Source organism: Phocoena sinus, chromosome X (genome assembly GCF_008692025.1).
Source record: "Phocoena sinus isolate mPhoSin1 chromosome X, mPhoSin1.pri, whole genome shotgun sequence".
Classification (NCBI taxonomy): Eukaryota; Metazoa; Chordata; class Mammalia; order Artiodactyla; family Phocoenidae; genus Phocoena; species Phocoena sinus.
The window spans coordinates 105,194,962-105,215,505 of record NC_045784.1 but is presented as its reverse complement, the minus strand read 5'-3'; the positions used below and the strand labels follow the sequence as shown (position 1 = coordinate 105,215,505).

Below are 20,544 nucleotides of genomic sequence, written 5' to 3'. Positions count from 1 at the left end.
CATTAACGCTAAGGAAATGATCAGTATATATAAGGATGTTCAATACAGTGCTATTTATAAAACAAAAAAAACTCAATTCTAACGAAAGAGAACAACACTTTGGTAATGTGTATACTACAGGTTGTAGAAGAATACTAAAGAACACAGATACGTGTTCATGATGTTGTATTAGGTGAAATGAGCTGGTTATAAACCAGTATTGGTCAGTATGATCCCAATTATAAAAAATACTGATATAGAAAGACTTAGGCTAAATTACACATCAAAATTCTACTGTGGTTATTATCTCTGTGCACTGGGATTATTGGTTTTCATTTTCTTTGTTGTGGTTTTCTTAATTTTCTAAATTTTATCCAGCAAATATATTAGATTCTAATCAAAAGAAAAAAAGCAGTCGGACTCTTGATTAGTCAAGGTGTCTTATATAATTCTGCCCAGCAGGCTGGGGGTGTTATTTGGCTATTTGCCATGTGACAATGCTTCCTTCATCTGTGAATAAACTGGCCCAGTAAGCTATCAATAGTGGGGCCTGCTATTGCAAGGTTTTGTCTCTTCCTTCACAGAAGATAATTTTTATAACTTATTACAAGGAGAGGGAAGAATATACTCTTAGGTCCTTATCCTTTTGCCTATCCTGAGAATTTATGCCAACTTGATATTTTGTCATATTACTGTCAAACATCAGGTTAAAAAAAAAAAAAGAGGGCTTCCCTGGTGGTGCAGTGGTTGAGTCCGCCTGCCGATGCAGGGGACACGGATTCGTGCCCCGGTCCGGGAGGATCCCACATGCTGTGGAGTGGCTAGGCCCGTGAGCCATGGCCGTTGAGCCTGCGCGTCCGGAGCCTGTGCTCCGCAACGGGAGAGGCCACAACAGTGAGAGGCCCACATACCGCAAAAAAAGAGAAAAAAAAAAGAGGATACAGGTCAACTCCGAGATAAAAGCAGTAACCAGGTCATGTCCACAGTGGTTGGCCATGAACACATGTCTTCTGGTTCACTGCCTGGGTGGCAGTAAATCATTAGCAGAGAGGGTAATACAGGTAATAATAATACCTGACTGCTACTTATTGTTAACTTGAGTTGAAAATAAAAGATTTCATTGAAAAATGTTCTGAGCGATGTCTATCGCTAGAGTTCTAAACTTGTTCACTCAATGCCTTAAAAACAATAGGGGCTTTCCTGATGGCGCAGTGGTTGAGAGTCCGCCTGCCGATGCAGGGGACACGGGTTCGTGCCCCTGTCCGGGAGGATCCCACATGCCGCAGAGCGGCTGGGCCCGTGAGCCATGGCCACTGAGCCAGCGCGTCCGGAGCCTGTGCTCTGCAACGGGAGAGGCCACAACAGTGAGAGGACCGCGTACCGCAAAAAAATAAAAATAAATAAATAAACTGGACTTCCCTGGTGGCCCAGTAGTTAAGAATCCGCTTGCCAATGCAGGTGACATGGGTTCAATCCCTGCTCCAGGAAGATCCCACATGTCGCGGAGCAACTAAGCCCGTGCACCACAACTACTGAGCCTGTGCTCTAGAGCCCGCGTGCCACAACTACTGAAGCCCATGTGCCTAGAGCCTGTGCTCCGCAACAAGAGAAGCCACTGCAATAAGAAGGTCACACACCACAATGAGGAGTAGCCCCCTCTAGCCACAACTAGAGAATGCCCGCGCATAGCAATGAAGACCCAACGCAGCCAAAAATAAATAAATAAATTTATAAAATAATAATAATAATAAATTAATCTGGGGGACTGGTAAGAAAGGAGTCTCCCCTGATCCTTGGCCAAAAAAAATTTCCCTAAAATAATTTTTACAAAAGGGCAGCTCAGAATCAAGTACACTGAAAAGTAAAATCATTATATTTTGTAGACATCCACAAGCAAAACTTGTTCAACATAATTTACTTATATTTGTAATGAACAGGATAATAGAAATCACTCTTTCATTTTAAGATAAGAAAACTAAAGCATAAGGAAGTTAAATGAATTGACTAAGGCCATAGAATCTGGAACTTATTCTGTTTGATACTCATCCAGATAACTTATTCTGACAGAGTGATTAGGATGCAGTACTGAAAAAAATCAGATGGTTCCACAAGTGCTATTCTGAGGTTCTTTTGATGGATGATTTGGTGAATGGGTAACTACCTACTGTAGATCTTTCTCAGAATTAAGTATTCTCTTCCATGATCATGTTGGGATCTCAAGCAAGTGCTGAAACAAGTGCTTGATAAAAGCCAACATTTTTTCTTTTTCCCCAGTATAAATATTTTGTCCTATCTAAAAGACACTCTGTTGTCTATAAGCAAACATTTAGTAGGTTTGTCTTCCATTGAGCTTGAGTTAAAAAATGACAACAAAGTAAAGGAAACTGCCACAAGTGACTATAAGGCAAATTAAAACAGTACAACATATTTAATGAATGCTCACGTGTTCTAAACCCTATCTATAAACTAATTTTCATTTCCTTTCACCCCATCATTTTAGCTACATGTATTTTCTCTAATCTACTAAAACATGCTGAATTGAAACTAAGTTTCTAATCCTATTTGTTCGAACAAGGTCAAAGTTTAAACATGAGCTTGTGTGATTCCACAGCCCATCCTCTTTTACCATGTTACCTCTGATAATAACTAAAATATGTAACGTGCTTCACAATTTAGAATTTTTTCATATATGGTAGCTAATTCAACCTACACAACACATGATACCCCTATTTGAAATATGAGGAAACTGGCTTTCTGACTGGTTGTTACTCATCAAAGATCATGTGGCCTGTAAATGACAGTAAAAAAGCCAACCCCGTGATTCTGACCAATATAAGTATAGGAAATTATTACCGGCAGAAAGGGTAGTCCAGTGAGGTAGAAAATGTTAGTCTCTGTGCCCTTTCAAGGCTTAAAAAATTAGGTGGAGCCATACAAAAGTATATCACATAGCAATATATGCTGCGAAGCCTGTGTTTTGAGGTCAACAAAATTATTACAGGAATAAGCATAAAAGTTCAAACCATATATAAGTATTTATAGATATGCCAGGGAATACACAGCGGCACCACCTTTGCCCAGTTTAAGAAATCAGCCTTAACTTACTCAGTTCAACTTCTGTCTGACCATCTGAGTTCAAGCTACTCCCAGTCTATGCAGGTAAACCTCACTTTTCACCACAACCCATATCCTTGAAAATACATTATAGAAGCAGATCATAATAGTGAATCACATGTATCCATAACAAAGACTGGGTACCAATCACACCAAATCAAATCTCAAAATGTATTAAATAGCAGAACTACAACTGTACCATAATTAAAAATAATAAAAGTCCACACCAAGTCCTACAAAATGGACATAAATATGCTTTTATCACACAAAGGACAACCTATTAAGTATACACAAAGTAGATAAAACATATAACTCTTAAGTTTGGCCTCAAATTCTTATGGTAGATACATTTCTTTTATAATATATAATATTCCAAATGCTCTTTTCATGTTTTGAATTAAGTGGAATAAATATACTTAAAAATTTATGAAAAAAGAAAAAAGAAACATGGAGGCAACGAGGTTGAGTGATTTGCTCACAATCCCACAGCTAATCGGAAACAAAGCCAACACAAGAACTCAGGCTTTCAACCTAGTGTTCTTTCCAATGTACCACATGACCTCTAAGACATGAAAATAATATTTGTTCAATTCAATGTCAACTTATTTTACCACTACTGTGTTCATCTCCTCAGATCTACTCACACAATGACCTTAAACAGTGCTACAGATTACATTCTGTAATATGTAATACTGTTACCAGATTAGACCACAGAGACAAACCTTGAAAACTGACAGCTCATGATAATCTCCCGTCCTCAAAAAAACAAGGGCATCTATTTTGCCTTATTCATCTTTTGAATTCTACCACATAGTTCAATACCTGGCAGATATAGTAGGTGCTCAGTAAGTTGTTTCTTATTTTTTAAATAAATCATAGCACTTTTTTTTTTCTGTAAGCACCAGCTACCAGACTTAAATATGAGACCAAACAAAAACAGTGAAATATCATTAGTTCATATTTGGAGTCTCTAAGCCTTTATAATATAAACAAACGATTTACTAAACAAGTTAATGCTTACAACCAAATATAAGGAGAACATTTACGTTACTAAAATATTTCAAGCACTATACAAGTTAACTGAGACATTAATTACAATAATTCTTATCTATTGAAATGGGCCTAACTAACCTTTAGTCAGCATTACTTTGTCCCCCTCGTTGGAGTCATCGAATGCACCAGAAAGCAATAAAATTACAGGTGTAGTACAATGGGCACCGGACTAGGACCTAGACTCTAGTCCAAGCTCTGTTAATAGTCAGATATATAACCTTGGGCAATTCACTTTTTGTGTCTTAACCTGTTCATAAAAACAAAAGAGCTGAACTACTAATCACCAGGGACCTTTACGATTTTAAATTTATTTTTAATGATTCTTACCCACAAAGATTCTACATTCAGAATTTTTTCATTGTGCCAAACTGGATATCCTGAATGTTATAATCTGCTACATAATTCAATCATTAAAAGCTCAGCACATTTTCTAAAAATATATAAAGACTAATATAATATTGTTACCTTCTCACATTAGGGGCAATAGGAGCAAACCAAAGAGGAAATATGAGCATCCAACAATCAGGCCTGCTTTGCCAGTTGGGCTGACGTGAACCACTCTGGATTTTACAATACAAATCACTGATACATAAATACATATATGTATATAAATATATATACACATACCACTGATACTTGCTTATACTGATATACATATGTGTGCAAACTTTAACACTTGTTTTTAGTTATAAAATCAATACTTTGTTTACGGTAAGAAATTCAAACAGTACATTAGGTCACATCTGAGGTGCAAAGTAAAAAGCTTCCCACGCCCCCCCACCCTCCATAAGTAACCACTGTTAACATTTTTTTTGTGCATCCTTCAAGAAGTTATCTGAGCATATACAAGTAGATGTGTGTGCACGTATAATTCTTTTTAACCTAAACTACTGCCACTTTCTTCTGGCTTCATAAGCATGTTAAATATACTGAAAGAAGGTAGAACAGTTGTATGGCACAAACCTGTACATGCTTCACAAATGTGCACCGAATACATTTAATTTTCTTGCTTGGAGGCTACGTGGAGCAGTTGTGCAGAAAGAGCAGTGAGCAAGGAGCCAGGCAACCTGGGTTCTAATCTAAGTAATGGAGTAGCCTTAGGCAAGCCATGAAATATTCCTGTGCCCTAGTTTCTGCTTTTGTAAAATATCATGCTTGGACTAAGATCCCTTCCAACTCTAAAATGTTGTAATTCTAAGATGGCCGTCTGTAACAGTGTTCTCTTGAACTGGATATAACAAATGTTAAGTAAAAAAAGAGAAGAAAGAAACACTAATAGCAACCTCCAATCTTACAAGAGTAAATTTCTATGTGTCATTAACTAACAAGGTAGTACATCTGTGACATAAGTAGTGACGTAGTTATATTTGAAAGCAAAGTAGTAGATTATGAAAATCTGATACGTTTTTATGAAGTTTTGATTTGACGTTTTTCTTTTTTTGGAGGTGGAGAGGGCTGTTGCTTAGTGTCAGCAATAACCACTCCCCTCCTCCCGATTAGAAAACAAGGGTATTATGGAGTTAAAATAATGAAACTGAAAGTTAGAATGAATTTTGTTGTACTCACAGAATATGCTGGGGAGGTGACAAGGGCAGCAAAGGTTGGAAAGAATTACTAGCTAATTTCCTCTTCCGGAAGGTCTTTGGTTCCTATTCTTTCGTTTCACACGCCCTCGCCAGACACACTCCACCCAGCTCCGTACCTGCCACAGGCGTCAGAATGGGGCGGGGGGGGGGGGAAGTCCCCTTTGATCATTAAAAAAAGAAAAAAGTTCTTTGACTCGATTTACCTTAGGGGTCACGGGGTTTACGGAGGCACCCGGGCGGCCTGAAGCCACCCATGCCTTTCTTCCGCAGTCCCGGGAACCTGGGCCCCGGAACCCGGGCCGGCCACCTGCGCAGGGTAGGGGCTGCCTTCCCGCCCTCACCCCGCAGCGCGGGGCCCGAGGGGAGGGAAGGGAGAGGAGAGAAGGAAAGGGGAGGAGGAGGAAGCCCGTACGGGCAGTACCCACCTCTCCTGGAGAGCCGGCCTGGATCGCCCGCGGCGCCCGGAGCAGTGCTGAGAGGAGGGTCCTGGAGGAGGGGCGGCCCGAGCCCCAATATGGAAATGCCAACTCCTCTCGGCGGCCAGGCCCCAGCCTGGAAGGAAACGGAAGTCCCTTCGTCTCCCTCACTCGCACCCACCAGCCCGCCCACTCCCCGGAGGAACCCCGAGTAGGGGAATCCGAAGTGCGTCCACGCCAAGGCCTCGAAGAGACAAGGCACGCTGGGCGGCCCGTCTGTCTCCGGCCCCCGCCGCGCCGCTGGGCCCCTCACGGTCTCCTGGCCTCTGCCCGGCCGCTAGGCCAGCCTCCCGCCCAGTAAAGCCCCTCCTTCTTCCCCCTCCGCCATTTTCGAACTTACCCTTCCAGCCCTCGCTTAGCGCTGAGCCCGCCCGGGGCTCCGCCGAGGTCCGGCCGCTTCCCCAGGCCGAAAAGGGGTAACCGGGACAAACGAAGCCCTGTTTGCCCCTGCACCCCACCCCCCTAGCTGGAAACCAGAACCTGACGGAGCGGGTGCGCATGCGCAATGGGCACCTCACAGTCCCCGCCCCCAGCCCAAACGTTTCCTCTTTCAGCCTTGAGGTGATTTTTCCCACGGTTTTTACCTGCTGAGCTCCGTGGTGGAGGAGTCGGGGAATAGAAGTAAAAGGATGAAAAGACAGAGAAGAGAGCGAACATGTTGAGTTCTTGCTAAGAGACCAGACACTGTGGTCGGCGTGTTCTTTGTTGTAATTTTGACAACCCTCTAAGGTAGGCACTCTCATATGAAACCCATTTTAACAGAGGAAATTTGAGGCCCAGAGAGGCTAACTGCCCCAATAGCACACAGCTAATAAACGAGAGAACTGAGATTAGAATATGACCTGTATCCAAGGAGGGAAGGTGAAAGGAAAAAGGAAGACAGTCAGTGGGAGCGGGAAAGGGATTGGGAGATGAAGGGAAAATGAATAGGGAAGAAAGAAAGCAGAAGGAAGGAAAACAAAGGAAATCTGTGTACATAAAATGCTGATCATATCCTGGATTTATTTCAAATATGCTGTAGGAACCGACAGATGAATCAGACTGACAGATGAATTGTGTTTCAGAAACTTGGGCTCCCTTACAGGCTAGTGTAGTGAGTTGAGAGGTTCTGAATGAAAATGTTTCAGGTCGAGGGGAAGATCAAGTATCACCTGGATCCTCAAATGATGCTGACCTTCATGAAATTATTATCCTGATAAGTCAGATCATTGTCATTTCTCTGCTCAAATCCCCTCAAAGTAAAAGCCACAGACTTATAATGGCTTACAAAGGCTGTGGTAGCCAGCCACCAAGATGATTTCCAACAATCCTTATCTCTTGCTATTCACACCCTTGGGTACTTCTCTTATACAATGAACCAGGAGTGATCTGTTTAACCAAGAAAATATGGTGGGCGTGACAGTGTGTCATGAAGGCTAGGTCATAAAAGGCATTGTGGTTTCTGCCTTGCTGTCTCTTGGACTGGTTGCTCTGGAGGAAGCCAGCTGTCATGTCATAAGGATACTCAAACAGCATTTGGAGAGCACGTGGCAAAAGACTGAGTCCTCCCCTTCTCATCTCCTCCTCCCCCACCCAAAACAAACACCAACTTGCCAACAATGTGAGTGAGCCACCTTGTAAGAGGATTCGTCAGGATAAGACTTCAGAGCCACAACCTCCCAGCCAAGCCACTTGAATTCCTGTGTATTGTTTTATTATTTATTTATTTTTGGCTGCATTGGGTCTTTGTTGCTGCGTGTGGGCTTTCTCTAGTTGCAGCGAGTGGGGGCTACTCTTCGTTACAGTGTGCAGGCTTCTTGTTGCGGAGCATGGGCTCTAGGCACGTGGGCTTCAGTAGTTGTGGCACGTGGGCTCTAGAATGCAGGCTCTGTAGTTGTGGCGCGTGGGCTTAGTTGCTCCGTGGCATGTGGGATCTTCCCAGACCAGGGCTCGAACCCATGTCCCCTGCATTGGCAGGTGGATTCTTAACCACAACGGCAGGAGGGAAGCCCCTGTGTATTGTTTTAAAAAGCTAAATTTTAGGGCAATTTGTTATCAGACAGTAGATAACAAATACAAAGGCCCTACACAATCAGGATCCTTCTTACCTTTATGTCCTCATATCCTACTACTCTATTCCCTTGTCCTTTTAGCTTTCCTGCCTCAGGGTCTTTGTACTTGCTCCTTATTCTGCCTGAAACACTTCCCCCAGATATCTCCATGGCTGTCCTTCACCCCCTTCAAGTCTTTGTTTAGTTGTCACTTTCTCAGTAAGACCTACCATAACCACCACATTTAAAATTACAATTTCTCAGGACCTCCCTGGTGGTCCAGTGTTTAAGAATCTGCCTTCCATTGCAGGGGACGTGGGTTCAATCCTTGGTCAGGGAACCAAGGATCCCACATGTTGCAGGGCAACTAAGCCCATGTGCCACAACTACTGAGCATGCAAACCATAACTAGAGAGACTGCCACAACTACAGAGCCCACGCACTCTGGAGCCCACACACCACAATGAAGATCCTGCATGCTGCAATGAAGACCAACGCAGCCAAGAATAAAATAAATAAATAAATATTTTTAAAAAATTTTAAGGGACTTCCCTGGTGGTGCAATGGTTAAGAATCTGCCTGCCAGGGCTTCCCTGGTAGTGCAGTGGTTGAGAGTCCGCCTGCCGATGCAGGGGACATGGGTTCGTGCCCCGGTCTGGGAGGATCCCGTATGCCGCGGAGCAGCTGGGCCTGTGAGCCATGGCCGCTGGGCCTGTGCGTCCGGAGCCTGTGCCCCACAGTGGGAGAGGCCACAAAGGTGAGAGGCCTGCGTACCGCAAAAAAAAAAAAAAAAAAGAATCTGCCTGCCAATGCAGAGGACACAGGTTCGTGCCCTGGTCCTGGAAGATTCCCACATGCTGTGGAGCAATTAAGCCTGTGTGCCACAACTAGTGAGCCTGTGCTCTAGAGCCCGCGTGCCACAACTGAAGCCCACATGCCTAGAGCCTGTGCTCCGCAACAAATAGAAGCCACCACAATGAGAAGCCCGCACACCATAACGAATAGTAGCCTCCACTCGCCGCAACTAGAGAAAGCCCACGCATAGCAATGAAGACCCAACTCAGCCATAAATAAATAAATAAATTCATTTGTTAAAAAATTTTTTTAATTTACAATTTCTTGACATACAGATGGCTAACAGGCACATGAAAAGATACTCAGCATTGCTAATTATTAGAGAAACGCAAATCAAAACCACAATGAGTTATCACCTCACGCTGGTCAGAATGATTATAATCAAAAAATCTACAAATAACAAATTTTGGAGAGGATGTAGAGAAAAGGGAATCCTCGTACACTGTTGTTGAGAATGTATATTGGTGCAGCCACTATGGAAAATAGTATGGAGTCTCCTTAAAAAACTAAAAATAAGGAACTACCTGGTGGTCCAGTGGTTAGGACTCAGCACTTTCACTGTGGTGGCCTGGGTTCACTTCCTGGTAAGGGAACTAATATCCTGCAAGCTGCAGGGTGTGGCCAAACCCGCCCCCACAAAAAAAACAACCGCCCCCCCCAGAAAAACAAAGAAAATAAAAACCTGAAAAACACAACTACCATATAATCCAGCAATCCCACTCCTGGAGATATATCCAGAAGAAACAAAACCACTAATTTGAAAAGATACATGCACCCCTGTGTTTATAGCAGTATTATTTATTGGGTTGGCCAAAAGGTTTGTTCTTTTTTCCCGTAAGATGGCTCTAGTAGCACTTAGTTGTTTTTAACTTCATTGGAAACAATTTTGTTAGATTGTGACAGCTGTCATATCAGCGTACATTTTTAAAAAGACATCAAAATTGGTGAATTTTTGTGTAGGCATTTTAATATTGAAGATGGAAGAGAAAAGCAACATTTTTGGCATATTATGCTCTATTGTTTCAAGAAAGGTAACACAACTGAAATGCGAAAAAAGATTTGTGCAGTGTATGGAGAAGGTGCTGTGATTGATCGAACATGTCAAAAGTGGTTTGCAAAGTATTGTACTGGAGAGTTCTTGCTGGACAATGCTCCACGGTCAGGTAGACCAGATGAAGTTGATACCGGCCAAATCGAGACATTAACTGAGAACAATCAACGTTACACCATGTGGGAGATAGCCGACATGCTCAAAATATCCAAATCAAGTGTTGTAAATCATTTGGACCAGCTTGGTTATGTTCATAGCTTTGATGTTCAGGTTCCACATAAGTTAATTGAAAAAAACCTTCTTGACTGTATTTCCGCATGCGATTCTCTACTTAAACCTAATGAAAATGTTCTATTTTTAAAACAAATTGTGACGGGTGATGAAAAGTGGGTACTGTACAATAATGTGGAATGGAAGAGATCATGGGGCAAGAGAAATGAACCACCACCAACCACACCAAAGGCCAGTCTTCATCCAAAAAAGGTGATGTTGTGTATATGGAGGGATTGGAAGGGAGTCCTCTATATGAGCTCCTTCTGAAAAACCAAACGATTAATTCCAACAAGTACTGCTCCCAATTAGACCAACTGAAAGTGGCACTCGACAAAAAGCGTCCAGAATTAGTCAACAGAAAACACATAATCTGCCATCAGGATAATGCAAGACCACATGTTTCTTTGATGACCAGGCAAAAACAGTTACAGCTTGTCTGGGAAATTCTGATTCATCCACCATATTCACCAGACATTGCCCCTTTGGATTTCCATTTATTTAGGTCTTTACAAAATTCTCTTAATGGAAAAAATTTCAATTCCCTGGAAGACTGTAAAAGGCACCTGGAACAGTTCTTTGCTCAAAAAGATAAAAAGTTTTGGGAAGATGGAATTATGAAGTTCCCCCAAAAATGGCAGAAGGTAGTGGAACAAAAGGGTGAATATGTTGTTCAATAAAGTTCTTGGTGAAAATGAAAAATGTGTTTTTACTTAAAAACCAAAGGTGGGACTTCCCTGGTAGTGCAATGGTTAAGAATCCACCTGCCAATGCAGGGGACACAGGTTTGAACCCTGGTCTGGAAAGATCCCACACTCTGCGAAGCAACTAAGCCCACGTGCCACAACTACTGAAGCCCACGTGCCACAACTACTGAAGCCCGCACACCTAAAGCCCATGCTCCACAACAAGAGAAGCCACCGCAATGAGAAGCCTGCGCACTGCAACAAAGAGTAGCCCCCACTCGCTGCAACTAGAGAAAGCCCGCATGCAGCAACAAAGACCCAATGCAGCCAAAAATAAATAAATAAAATAGAGGCTCTTTGCTGGGACTAATGGCGGACTCCTGGAGGGCTCATGTCAAGGAGTACTTCCCAGAACTTCTGCTGCCAGTGTCCTTGTCCCCACGGTGAGCCACAGCCACCCCCTGCCTCTACAGGAGACCCTCCAACACTAGCAGATCTTTAGTGTTTCCTCAGTGGAAAGGCTATGAACCTCTGCTGGACTGGGAAATTACATTACTTAGAGAATGCAGAGCACAAGAATGCTGGAGACCTAGATAACGTGACCTTCTCTAAGGTGAAATAGAGGAGGAGCTTCAGGATGGTGGAGGAGTGAGACATGGAGATTGCCTTCCTCCCCACAAATACATCAGAAATACATTTACAAATGGAACAACTCCTACAGAATACCTACTGAATGCTGGCAGAAGACCTCAGACCTCCCAAACGCCCTGTGGCTGACACGGTCTTGGTGCTCTGGCCGGGTATCAGGCCTGTGCCTCTGAGGTGGGAGAGCCGAGTTCAGGACATTGGTCCACCAGAGGCCTCCCGGCCCCACGTGATATCAAATGGCGAAAGCTCTCCCAGAGATCTCCATCTCAACGCTAAGACCCAGCTCCACTCAACGACCGGCAAGCTCCAGTGCTGGACACCCTATGCCAAACAACTAGCAAGACAGGAACACAACCCTACCCATTAGCAGAGAGGCTACCTAAAATCATAATAAGGTCACAGACATTCAAAAACACAACACTGGATGTGGTCCTGCCTCGCAGAAAGACAAGATCCAGCCTCATCCACCAGAACACAGGCACTAGTCCCCTCCACCAGGAAGCCTACACAACCCACTGAACCAACCTTAGCCACTGGGGGCAGACACCAAAAACAACGGGAACTACGAACCTGCAGCCTGCGGAAAGGAGACCCGAAACACAGTAAGTTAAGCAAAATGAGAAGACAGAGAAATATGCAGCAGATGAAGGAGCAAGGTAAAAACCCACCAGACCAAACAAATGAAGAGGAAATAGGCAGTCTACCTGAAAAAATAATGCAGAGTAATGACAGTAAAGATGATCCAAAATCTTGGAAATAGAATGGAGAAAATACAAGAAACATTTAACAAGGACTTAGAAGAACTAAAGAGCAAACAAACAATGATGAACAACACAATAAATGAAATTAAAAATTCTCTGCAAGGAATCAATGGCAGGATAACTGAGGCAGAAGAACAGATAAGTGACCTGGAAGATAAAATAGTGGAAATAATTACTGCAGAGCAGAATAAAGAAAAAAGAATGAAAAGAATTGAGGACAGTCTCAGAGACCTCTGGGACAACATTAAATGCACCAACATTCGAATTATAGGGGTCCCAGAAGAAGAAGGGAAAAAGAAAGGGACTGAGAAAATATTTGAAGAGATTATAGTTGAAAACTTCTCTAATATGGGAAAGGAAATAGTCAAGTCCAGGAAGCGCAGAGAGTCCCTTACAGGATAAATCCAAGGAGAAACACGCCAAGACACATACTAATCAAACTATCAAAAATTAAATACAAAGAAAGCATATTAAAAGCAGCAAGGGAAAAACAACAAATAACATACAAGGGAATCCCCATAAGGTTAACAGCTGATCTTTCAGCAGAAACTCTGCAAGCCAGAAGGGAGTGGCAGGACATATTTAAAGTGATGAAAGGGAAAAACCTACAACCAAGATTACCTCGATGAAAAAAATAATAATAATAAATAAATAAAATAAATTTAAAAAAAACTGAAGGCACTTTTTGGCCATCCCAATACAGTAGCCAAGACTTGGAAGCAACCCAAATGCCCATCAACAGATAATTGGATTAAGAAGATGTGGTATACATACAATGGAATATTACTCAGCCATAAAAAAGATTGAAATATTGCCATTTGCAGCAACATGGATGGACCTAGAAAATATTCTGCTCAGTGAAATAAGTAAGAGAAAGACAAATACTATGTGATAGGACTTACATGTGGAATCTAAACAATAATAAAAATGAATCTATATACAAAACAGAAACAGACTCACAAACTTATGGTTACCAAAGGGGAGAGGAAGGGGAGGAGGAACAAGTTAGGGGCAAGGGATTAACAGATACAAACTACTATACATAAAATAGATAAGCAACAAGGATTTACTATATAGCACAGGGAATTTTTGACCCAATATCTTGTAATAACCCATAATGGGATATAATCTGCAAAAATCAAAACAATGAATCACTATGCCGTACACCTGAAACTAACACAATATTATAAATCAACTATACTTTAATAAATTAAATTAAATTACAACTTCTCCTCTTAGCACTCCCTGTCTCCCTTCCCTGCTCTACTTTGTCTTTTTCCCATGGTATCTTTCACTTTCTAATATGCTATATGGTTATCTTATTTATTATGTTTATTGTATGTCTCCTTCCTCCCACCCCTGCTAGAGTATAGGCTCCAAGAGGACAGAGATCTTTGGTTTGTTCACTGATATTCCAAGTGCTTAAAACAGTGTCTGGCACAGTGTAGGTACTCAGAGATATTTGTTGAATGAGTGAACAAAAATTTCATAAACATGCCTGACCCTTGGTAGATACTTGTTCGGTGAATTGTCATTTGGGAGATATGAACACCAAATGCAGATATATCTGAGGTATGGTGTCTAGATTTTATATTTAGGGACACATAGAGCTCTGAGGTTAGAAAAAACACAATCTATGGAGAGGTTACTCTAACCTGTCAAAGGACTTTTTTTGTAATTGTTGTTGGTTGAGGAGAAGGAAAATTTACAGAGGGAAAGAACAAAGCTATATTAGTCTGAACCATATGAAACTGCCAATATTCCACCATTGCTAAATGTCCCAAACAGCAATTTAATATGGTTCAACCTAGTAGGAGAAAGGAAATTTGATGGCATAAAGACTCAGAGGAAATGAGAAAGAGCTGGGATCAAGCATGAGTAGTGGCATTAGCCTTGAACAGGATAAAGGACTCATACTCAGAGGCTCAAGGGCATGAGATGTAGGTAAGGAGAGAGGAATGTTGAGTGGTTACCATACCTCAATGGTGGCTGGCTTCTATGGGAAGTAAAATATGTAGTTATCTGCTGAGGGAAACAGCAAAGGTTTAGCACTGTAACACTTTTTGCAAAAGAAGTTATAAGTGAAAGTCCAAATAAATAAATGTAGAAGAGAATTGCCTTGAGTGAAGGGAGGTGGAGTGAGCCCTGACTTCCAGGCCTTACCCTTGGAGCCATCAGTTTTATGTACCTTCTGGCAGGAAGGGGTGTACATCTGCATAGGATTACTCTTGACTCATCCTCAGGAAACAGCTTTTGTGAAGGTCATTCATGTTGAACAGCACCTATTGGCAGCACCTGCCCCTCAGTCTCCTGACTTTTGCTCCGGTGTCTTGATTGCTAACCTCTCGTTCCCTCCTTGTTTCCACTAAGACTGTGACTGTAATTTCCTCTCTTTGAGCAGTCTTATCTTGTTCCAGCAAAACTAGCATCTCCAAACAGTCTTCCCTTTCCCTTCTCTGCCTTTATCTGCCAGGGACCCAGTCATAGAGAAGAGAGCTGTTGCTTGTCTGGGGTGGGGACAGAAGAGCACAGTCTTGTCTCAAGCTAATGGAAAATTCCACCTGGGCTTTCTATTTATGAATCTATTCGTATGTTTGTCTATTCAGTCTGCAGAAATCCAACAATCCAACAACAAAGTCAAGGTCAGGATGTTGTCACAATGTGTCTGGAGTGGGGTAGAAGTGAAAGCTACCGGAGTCGAGATCCAGGAGAGAGGCTAGCATGTTGGAGGGGTCATCACCCAGAGCGGTTGTGGGATTTGTGTTTAGAGTGGAAGACTGAGCAAGAGGCCAAAGACGTCAGTGGATGTGAAGTAGTGTACTGAATATAGACAGATAATAATAGCATTTGCTGAGTGTTTGCCATATGCCAGGCACTGTCTTAAGTGCTTGGCACACTTTATCTCTCGTAATACTCTCAGTAACCCTATGAGCTAAGTGGTTTTCATAATTCTCATTTTGACTCAGACCTTAGAATGGTGCTTGGCATATAAAGGGTACTTAAGCCAGATCAGGTCGGTCCTCCACCTAAAACCCTGCAATGGCTTCTCACTTGGTAGAGGCAAACACAGGGTGCTGTGGGAGCCCAGGGTGGGGCTCTGGACTGGGGGAAGAGCAAGCTGCACCAGGAATTCAGTCTTGAAGGACAACCAAGAGATAGCTAGGTGAAGCAGTGAGAGAAAGGCATTCTAAGCAAACATATCAGCATGTGCTAAGTCACGCAAGTGAAACCAGACAGCATGCATTTAGAGAATGACAGTTAATGCCTTTTGGCTGGAGTGTAGCTGCTAACATTTATTGAATGTTTTGTACGTTCACACTGTGTTATATGCATTACAGAGATGATCATTTTACAGATAAGAAAACTGGGTACAGAGAGGTTAGGTTGCTCAAGGTCTCAAAATTATTAAGTGGTGGAGGTGTGGGTGGGTGATGATGGGGGGATGGCTGGAGCCTGACAGAGAACTGAGGCTCCAGAGAGGTAGCCAGGGCCTGGATTCAATCCTTGTGTATTTGGTTGCTTGGGCTGCCATAACAAAATACCACAGACTGGGTGGCTTACACACTAGGACTGCATTTTCTCACAGTTCTGGAGGCTGGAAGTCTGAGATCAAGTTGTTGGCAGGTTCACTTTCTTCTGAGGTCTCTCCTCTTGGCTTGCAGATGGCCGTCTTCTCCCTGTATCTCTACATGGTCTTCCCTCTTGATCTGTCTGTATCCTAATCTCCTCTTATACAGATGTCAGTCATATTTGATTAGGGCCCACCCTGACCACCTCATTTTAACTTAATTACCTCTTCAAAGGCCCTGTCTCCAAATACAGTCACATTCTGAGGTACTGGGTGTTAGGACTTCAGCATATGAATTTTGGAGGAATAGAATTCAGTCCATAACACCTCGCATGGCACATTAAATAATTTGGCTTCTATCATATAAGTCAGTGGTTCCCAAATGGGGTGATGAATTGGAATCACCTGAAGAGCTTTTGGAACCTACTGATTTGGGGACACTCCCTCCTCCTGTGATTCAGAGTCAGTGAATGTGGGCTATGTTTGGGGAAGATGTAAAGCTTCCCCATGCTTTCCAGTTGATTTTGGTGCTTTCCAAACCTGCTTTCCAGCCAGGTTTGAGAACCACTTCTGGAAGCAACAGAACCATCAGAAGGTTTTAAGTAGGGTAGTGAAATGATGAGAGTTGGGTTTTAGAAAAATCACCCTGGTGTCGTAATATAGAGAATGGATTGGAGGGAAGTGGTGGTGAGATGACTTAGGAGGCAAGTGAGTGCAGTAACCAGGAAATGAGGAAGGTCCCAGCAGAGGCAGTGGCAGTATGAACGGAGTGTAAAGGCATGATTTCAAGAGCTGTGAAAAGGGGATATTTGTGAGAGGAAGAAGGGGGAAGCTGAGTATGAGTCATGTCTTCCCATCTAAGACATGTTCCTTTAAAGACCCTTCACAGAAGCCTTATGGAGCTTGCACTTACACCTCGTTGACTATTCCTAGCTGCAAGGGAGAGTGAACAGTGTATTCTTTTATCTGGGTACATTTCCACCCAAAATAAATCAGGGTTCTGTTAGGAAGGAAAAGAGAGTGAATACTGAGTAGACAACTAGCTGTCTTTGCCTCCACAATATTCATGGATTGGAAAACTCAGTATCATAAAATTATTTTCCCCAAGTGAATCTAAATTTAGATCCTGTGCATTTCCAATAAAAAACCCAACAGAAATTTTAATGGAATATGGCAAACTAATTCTGAAATTCATATGGAAGACCAAACAAGCAAGAATAGCCAAGACAATTTTGAGGAAGAGGAACAAGGTGTGGGGACTTGCCCTTCTAGATATCAGGACTTATTGTAAAGGCTATAGTGGTTTAGACAATGTGATGGTCCATACAGAGGCAAGGAGGCCAATGAAATAGAAAGGAATGCCCAAAATAGACCCACATGTTTCCATATGGAAACTCGATGTATGACCAAGGTGGCATTACAAATCGGTGAGGAAAGAATGGATGGGCCAGTCAAGAAATGATGCTGGGCTTCCCTGGTGGCGCAGTGGTTAAGAATCCACCTGCCAATGCAGGGGACACGGGTTCGAGCCCTGGTCCGGGAAGATCCCACATGCCGCAGAGCACCTAAGTCCATGCACCACAACTACGGAGCCTGCGCTCTAGAGCCCGCGAGCCACAACTATGGAAGGCCGTGTGCCTAGAGCCCGTGCTCGGCAACAAGAGAAGCCACCACAATGAGAAGCCCGTGCACCGCAACAAAGAGTAGCCCCCACTCGCCGCAACTAGAGGAAGCCCACGCGCAGCAACGAAGACCCAATGCAGCCAAAAATAAATGTAAATAAAATAAATAAATGTACGAAAAAAGAAATGATGCTGTGTCAGTTACTTCCCTGTGGCTAAGACTCTGCACTCCCAATGCAGCGAGTCCGGGTTTGATCCCTGGTAGGAGAACTAGATCCCACATGCCACAACCAAGAGATCACGTACTGCAACTAAAGACCCCACATGCCGCAACTAAAGATGCCACACGCCACAAAGAAGATCCTGCATGAGGCAATGAAGATCCCGTGTGCTGCAACTAAGACTCCGCGCAGCCAAATAAATTAAAAAAAGAAAAAAAAAAGAAATGATGCTGTGGTTTCTGGGCTATGTTTTGGGGAAAAATATATTTCTCTACTTCACATTCTATAAAAAAAATCAATTCCAGGTTGATTAGAGGTATAAATGTAAGGAGCAAAGCTTTTACATTTTTAAATAAAATTTAAGAGAATATAATTTCATCATAGGGTAGAAAAAGATTTCTTAGGCTAGTAGTTTTCATGTTTTTTGCTCTCATATCTCTAAAAGAATTTTGAAAAATTGTGCATCCTCTTTCACGTGTTTAATATGACATAAAAATGTTTTCATTATACATTAAAATAATTACAAAGGATATAATTTCCAATGTATTGTAAATGTTGACATAAAAACCAAATCCATGGTTATTTAATTTATTTATTTTTAAAAATTATTTTATTTTATTTATTTATTTTTGGCTGCGTTGGGTCTTCGTTGCTGCACGTGGGCTTTCTCTAGTTGCACTGAGCAGGGGCTACTCTTCTTGGCGGTGCACGGGCTTCTCATTGCGGTGGCTTCTCTTGTTGCAGAGCACAGGCTCTAGGCACACGGGCGTCAGTAGTTGTGGCTCACAGGTTCTAGAGCTCAGGCTCAGTAGTTGTGGTGCACAGGCTTAGTTGCTCCGCGGCATGTGGGATCTTCCCAGACCAGGACTTGAACCTGTGTCCCCTGCATTGGCAGGTGGATTCTTAACCACTGCGCCACCAGGGAAGCCCTCCATGGTTATTTCAAATGAAATCAAAATACTATAGTGATTTGATACTCATGTCACCCATTTGAAATTTAAAACAATAAGCTCTTCTATAACAGCCAGAATATTTATATCTATTTTTGTCTTTACTTCATTTTTCCATTCCACTTCCCTCATAGAATTTTATCTTAATGTGATATATTTTATTCCTTTTTTAAAAATTAATTTTTTTGAAAGGAAAACCTAGATCTTTTTTTTTTAATTAATTAATTGATTAATTTTTGGCTGTGCTGGGTCTTCGTTTCTGTGTGAGGGCTTTCTCTAGTTGTGGCGAGCGGGGGCCACTCCTCATCGCGGTGTGCGGGCCTCTCACTGTCGCGGCCTCTCTTGTTGTGGAGCACAAGCTCCAGACGCGCAGGCTCAGTAGTTGTGGTGCACGGGCTTAGGTGCTCCGTGGCATGGGGGATCTTCCTGGACCAGGGCCCGAACCCGTGTCCCCTGCATTGGCAGGCAGATTCTCAACCACTGCGCCACCAGGGAAGCCCTAATTAATTAATTTTTATTTTATTTTTGGCTGCGTTGGGTCTTCACTGCTGCGCGTGGGCTTTCTCTAGTTGGAGTGAGCGGGGGCTACTCTTTGTTGTGGTGCATGGGCTTCTCATTGCAGTGGCTTCTCTTGTTGCACAGCACAGGCTCTAGGCACATGGGCCTCAGTAGTTGTGGCATGCAGGCTCAGTAGTTGTGGCTTGCAGCCTCTAGAGCACAGGCTCAGTAGTTGTGGCACACAGGATCAGTTGCTCTGCAGCATGTGGGATCTTCCTGGACCAGGGCTCGAACCCGTGTCCCCTGCATTGGCAGGTGGATTCTTAACCACTGCACCACCAGGGAAGCCCCATGATATATTTTATTCTTAAAAGTCTTTTATTTATCACCTTTTCATAGTTCTTTGCAGCAAAAATGTGAATATAAAATAAAATTTTAGCAAATGTCCTGTAAATAGAAGTTTTCAGCTATTAAAAATTTCTCTGAGGGACTTCCCTGGCGGTCCAGTGGCTAGGACTCTGCGCTTCCACTGCAAGGGCCACTGGGTTCAATCCCTGGTCGTGGAACTAAAATGCTGCAAGCCACGTGGTGTGGCCCAAAAATTTTTTTTCTCTGGATTGAGTTATTGTAACAATTATTATTGGTATAAAATTGCTCAAAACATAAATTTTTATACATTTTGATAAATGAATTGAAAGCATAAATAGTCCAATTTTATTGGAAATGCACTCTTGAATGAGCTGGATTTTTTCCCCTCCCATATGGCTATGGATGAATACTACTTGTTGCTAGAATGAGAACTCAGTTTCAATTCTATTTCTGTTTTTATTTTTATAGATATACACACTGAGAAACTTGTTCAAACATATAAGAATATAGGAATATAAATAGTAGTGTAATAGCCATGTAATTTGATTATTTGAACACTTTCTGAGTTGTTTGCCAAAATCACATAGTGATCTATCAGAAATGTCTTTTTAGGGACTTCCCTGGTGGTCAAGTGGTTAAGACTCCGAGCTTCCACTGCACGGGGCACAGGTTGGATCCCTGGTGAGGGAACAAAGATCCTGCATGCTGCGTGGCACGGCTGAAAAAAAAAGAAATGTCTTTTTGTGATCTTTTGTCTGACTACCTGATTAGATTTTCCTTCAAATTTGTTGAAAGCAAAGGATTGGC

General features: G+C 42.6%; 1 protein-coding gene across 5 annotated transcripts in view; it reads right to left on the bottom strand.

Annotated features, from left to right (window-relative positions):
- XIAP (X-linked inhibitor of apoptosis) overlaps positions 1–6,710 on the bottom strand; it is a 45,837-nt gene extending 39,127 nt beyond the window's left edge. The window contains exons 1-3 of one of the 5 annotated variants that reach the window (XM_032619405.1): positions 6,549–6,685; positions 6,158–6,284; positions 5,713–5,848 (exon numbers count right to left, since the gene is read on the bottom strand). The gene's annotated coding sequence lies outside the window, so the exon portion shown is untranslated. Of the gene's footprint in view, positions 1–5,712; positions 5,849–6,157; positions 6,463–6,548 lie in introns of those variants that run through there. The other 4 variants (XM_032619408.1, XM_032619404.1, XM_032619409.1 and 1 more) reach the window with 4 other exon arrangements.
- Between the last annotated feature and the right edge of the window lie 13,834 nt (positions 6,711–20,544).